The following is a 5335-nucleotide window of genomic DNA, read 5'->3' on the forward strand; positions in this document are numbered from 1 at the left end:
AAGCATAAAACAAGTATAGTTAGGTCAACAACTTTCTCTAAGCCTTTAATTCAACCTTGGCCGAAACTTCAAGGTGGTATTTCTAGGTTTTCATGCAACATAAGCCATGGATATTTAACCTAACATAGCATAAGAAAGCATATATCATGAGGAAGCATAAAACAAGTATAGTTAAGTCAACAACTTTCTCTAAGCCTTTAATTCAACCTTGGCCGAAACTTCAAGGTGGTATTTCTAGGTTTTCATGCAACATAAGTTATAGATATTTAACCTAACATAGCATAGGAAAGCATACATCATGAGGGAGTATAAAGCAAGTATAGTTAGGTCTCAAAATCTTGCCCTAGACCTTGTGTTCATCTTTGGCCGAAACCTAAGGAAAGGTTCTAGGTTTTGTTTATACATCATGTAGCATAAAAACTTATCTAACAACATATAATAGATCATGTATCATGAAGGAGCATAAATAAGCATGTTTAGATTTCAAAATCTTACTCTACACCTTATATTTTCTCTTGGCCGAAACCTAAGGTAGGGTCCTAGGTTTTATTTATACAACATGTAGCATAATTTGTAACTTGACAACCATAAATGACCACAACTTCTTATCTTAGCCGAAACTTGCAAGGAGATCCCTAAGTCTTTTTTTTAAAACAAAACGTAAAGCGTACGATAACTATTGTACTGCAGGTGAGAGGATACTTACTTCTCTTGCTTAATTCTCTAAGAGAAGAAATCCTTGGTTGTGAAGCTTTTCTTAGAGAGCAAACCTTCTTGCTTGGTTCGGCAATGGTGAGGAAGAAGAGAGTGGTTTCGGTGGAGAGAAGGAGGAAGGAGAAAGAGAGAGCAAAAATGAAGATTTTCTTTCTTTTTCTCCTTTTATTCCAATTAAGAGGAAAAAGGAAAAATGATCTTTTCCTTCCCTCTTCTTTTACTCATCCTAAATGAAGGGAGAAAGTAAAAACTCTCTTTTCATTGTAAGAAGAGAAGGAAGCTTTAATTTCTCCTCCTTAGTGAAGTGAGCCTTCACTTTCCTTACCTTTAACCATAATTTCCCTCTTTTCATATCAGCACACCCCTGTTGGGGCTACTGGTTATGACATGGAACCACTTACCAAGAGGTCCAAGGTTCAATTCTTGGTCATGCCTCTTTTTGGTTCTTTTTCTTTTATATTTTTGAAAATCCATATAAGGCCCATACTATATCATGTATAAATCTATTTGAATTATTAAGGCCCATTTTAATCATGCATAAATCTATATTAATCATGCATAAATCTACATGAATTATTAGAGATCCTATGGGTGTTACAGTCCCCCATACCTCATAAAAGTTCGTCCTCGAACTTAAAATAACTCCGAGTAACTAAGGTGGCCTAGAACTTCCTGCTGAGTGCGTCAGCCACTTTGTTCGCTTTTCTCGGATGGTAGAAGATCTCGCAGTTATAGTCCTTGACTAGCTCAAGCCATCTACGTTGTCTCATGTTCAGGTCCTTCTGTGTGAAGAAATATTTTAGGCTCTGGTGATCTGTATAAATCTTACATTGTGCTCCATATAAATAATGCCTCCATATCTTGAGAGCAAAGACCACGGCTGCTAGCTCTAAATCATGAGTGGGATAATTTCTTTCATGTTCTTTGAGTTGCCTAGAGGCATAGGCAATGACTTTGCCGTTCTGTATGAGTACAGCTCCGAGTCCTAATCTGGAAGCGTCGCTGTACATATCGAATCCTTCGTTGCCTTCCGGAAGAGTGAGAATTGGAGCACTGGTCAGTCTCCTTTTTAATTCTGTGAAACTCTTCTCACAATCGTCTGTCCATTCGTAATTCTTATTTTTTCGGGTGAGAGCTATCATAGGGGTTGCAATTCTGGAGAAACCCTCTACGAACTTCCGGTAATAGCCTGCTAGCCCGAAAAAACTTCTGATCTCACTGGCATTCTTTGGCCTATTCCAGTTACTCACAACTTCAATTTTGATTGGATCCACCATTACTCCATCCTTGGAGATAACATGACCCAAAAATGATACTCGATCGAGCCAAAACTCACATTTGGAAAATTTCGCATACAGCTGCTTTTCCTGAATAATCCGCAAAACTATGTTCAGGTGTTCGGCATGCTCCGCTTGGTTTCTCGAATAGATGAGGATATCGTCGATGAAGACGATCACAAATTTGTCGAGAAATGCTGAGAATACCCGATTCATCAGGTCCATAAACAAGGCAGGAGCATTCGTCACTCCAAAGGGCATTACTACGAACTCAAAATGCCCGTATCTTGTTCGGAAAGCCGTCTTCGGTATATCATCCTGTTTCACTTTTACTTGATGATAGCCAGACCTTAGGTCAATCTTAGAAAAGACGGTGGCACCCTTCAACTGGTCAAACAGGTCGTCAATCCGTGGTAGATGGTACCGGTTCTTGATCGTCACTTTGTTTAGTGCTCGGTAGTCTATGCACATTCGCATAGACCCATCCTTCTTTTTCACGAACAGTACCAGAGCTCCCCATGGAGAGTGACTAGGGCAAATAAGTCCCTTGTCAAGTAACTCCCGTAGCTATTCCTGAAGTTCCTTCAATTCAGCTGGCGCCAAACGGTATGGTGCTTTAGAGATCGGTTTAGTACGAGGAATCACCTCGATCTCAAATTCAATTTCTCTATCGGGGGCCAACCTTGGTAGTTCATGTTTGTCACGCCCCAGAGGAGTCTCTGTCCGAAGAAAATTTCGGCAGCATCTCCCCTGTACGGCGGACAATATGAAACTTCCTACATATCACATATACATCAGCCACAGGCGGCTGGAATGATAACAAAAAAATAAAGACAAACACCACGCAGTTAATAAAGATATCCAGCCTCTGGCTGTCACAACCACGCAGTTAATAACAGTAATCAATAACAATAGGACTCTGACTCGAAATCCACCCTACTCCACTACACTCGTAAATCTCAAATCCAACGAACTCACCTCTTCTGCCGTCCAGGCAGGCACGTAGTAGAATAAAATCCAATATCATATCAAAAATCCATCAAAAGGTTTCACTCCATACAATATCCATAGGAAAAATCCAAAGACAATACTAAATCAAAGTCTGATAAAGAAAAAGGCCAAAATAAAACAAATAATGATCTAGTAGAGAACTAGCTCTACGTGCAGACGGGGGCCAGCGACTGGAACTGCTCCGGACAGCCTCAACCTGATATGCATAATAAAACAAATAACAGACAACACTAATCATGCGTACAGTCTCCTGAATATGAGAAGGAATAAATGCAACTGAAACGAAATCAGGAGATAACTGTACTAACCGGAATCAAGGTACAAAGGTAACAGGTCGTCAGACCGAAGAAATCATAATCCTGTATGCATGTCAATCAAATGCATCCATACAAATGCAGCATATAAGTGCAGCAATCACAAACAATAAAATGCATATGGTGACCGTGCACTCGGGCATCACTGCTCCTGCAGAGCGACCGAGTGGACGGGATGCTGTCGGAGTACTCCTGTCCTCTGTCCCCAAATCATAAATGGGGGAGCTCAATGCTCTCATCTCCCGGTACACGATAACGGGGAGGATATCTCTGCCGACTACCACGCTGAGTCACCTGACCAACGGAGCCAAACAGAGTCCACCATCTGCCGGCTACCACGCTGAGTCACCTGACCAACGGAGCCAAACAGCAGAACCGCCACACTCCAGCCAGATATACAACTAATCCATGGGTGGTGTGTGCAGTACATGTAACTGGCGATGGGCTCAACCAAAGTGGAGCCAACAATCGTACAACATGCAAACATGATGCATGATACTAAGCATGGCAATCTCATGAATAGCATAGCAAGATCCATACATAAATAAAAGGTGTACCACAAGTCAATGTATCAGATGGAAGGTACACAAACAGATAGGGTATCATATAAACCCTAGGTCCTGAACATGATGTATCATATGGTTGGGTCACTACCGAAAGCATGTATGGTCAGGTCAATAATAACATGCAGTGCATAATAAATAAACAAACAACATGTAACAGATCATGTAGTGACAAACCGAATCAAAAGGATAACACAATCATTGTTATATGTTAAACACTTTATTATGCATATCAAAAGACATAAGTCAAAGTACCCGCCTCCAATCGAAATTGTCCAACTCGGACGTCGAGATGCTCGTCTCGAATCAAAGTCCTGTGTTAAATCGCACAGTTTAGCTAATTTAATTATAAACAAATAGCTAAATAAATTTCTAACCCACTAACCAATTAGGGTTAGTTTTGTTAACCCCAATTACACCATTACATAACTTCCAAACCTAGTTATTAATTATTGCTAACTCAACTAGCAATAATCTACCACAAATATCAAAACCCTAATCCTTACCTTAATTCAACAGGCAGGAAAGGTGCTGTCGATTGCTACAAAAAGTGGCTGCCGGAATAGGGCAACTCTAATATCGCCGATCTGTTGTACCAAGGATCTGAAAAACCAAAAGGTACCGATCTAATGTTATGATCAACAGTAGCTATAGAACAAGAACAGAACACTAGATCACGACCTAAACCCTCACCTTTCTGTCACAATACCGTATCACCACTGCTCTGAGGAGGAAGAAAATGCTCACAGCTAGGGAACAGAGGATTTCCGGCCGGCAGCACTGCTGTGAGAAGGTCTCGGCTCCGGTTAGAGTGGCGGCAGAGAAGTAGAAGGGCACAGAGCGGTCGGCGATGGCTCTAGTCGCCGGCGGCAGAGAAGAAATTGGCGAACCTGTGGCCGGCGCTCGGCTTCGTCTCGGCGCTGCCACCAGTCGAGAGAAGGCGCGGGTTCTCGGGTGGCGGCGCTAGGGCACACGGAAAGAAGAAGAAAACAAGGTTCGGGGTTCGGCCGGCGGTAGAACTAAGGCAGAGAGGAGGGTCGCTGGCGTCGGCAGAGGAGAGAACCGCCGGGGCCGGCGGTTAGGGCAAGGAGTCGAGCACGAGGAAGAGGCGTCGGCGCGAGGAGAAAGGGTGCGCTCGGGTGCGCGAGTGAGAAAAGAAACGGCGAGGAAATAAAGAAAAATATAAAGAAAAAGAAAAAGAAAAGGAAAAGAAAATAAATCTTTTCCTCATTAAAACAGGGTAACCTAAACAGGCCTTTCCCGGACCCTGTTTTTGTCCCCGTTAATATGTCCATACGAGCTACGAAAAATTCTCGAAAAATTTCTAAAAATTCCGGAAAATTCCCTTATCATTTTCGATATTTTACAATGTTGGTTGCTACTCGGAAAACCTATAGGTTCCACTATACAAAAATTTTGTACAAAGGTCTGAACCTTTTCCTAGCTACCATGTGTT

The 5335-nt window shown here is 42.0% G+C and overlaps 1 long non-coding RNA gene across 1 annotated transcript; it reads right to left on the reverse strand.

The window, feature by feature from the left end:
• Window positions 1-4151: 4151 nt before the first annotated feature.
• On the reverse strand, window positions 4152-4618 carry LOC122051117. The gene is made up of 3 exons (XR_006131341.1): window positions 4573-4618; window positions 4386-4482; window positions 4152-4193 (listed from the first exon to the last, which is right to left on the reverse strand). It is a non-coding gene; the product is annotated as an uncharacterized LOC122051117 (long non-coding RNA).
• Window positions 4619-5335: the final 717 nt, after the last annotated feature.

This window comes from Zingiber officinale, chromosome 1B (genome assembly GCF_018446385.1).
Source record: "Zingiber officinale cultivar Zhangliang chromosome 1B, Zo_v1.1, whole genome shotgun sequence".
Lineage (NCBI taxonomy): Eukaryota > Viridiplantae > Streptophyta > Magnoliopsida > Zingiberales > Zingiberaceae > Zingiber > Zingiber officinale.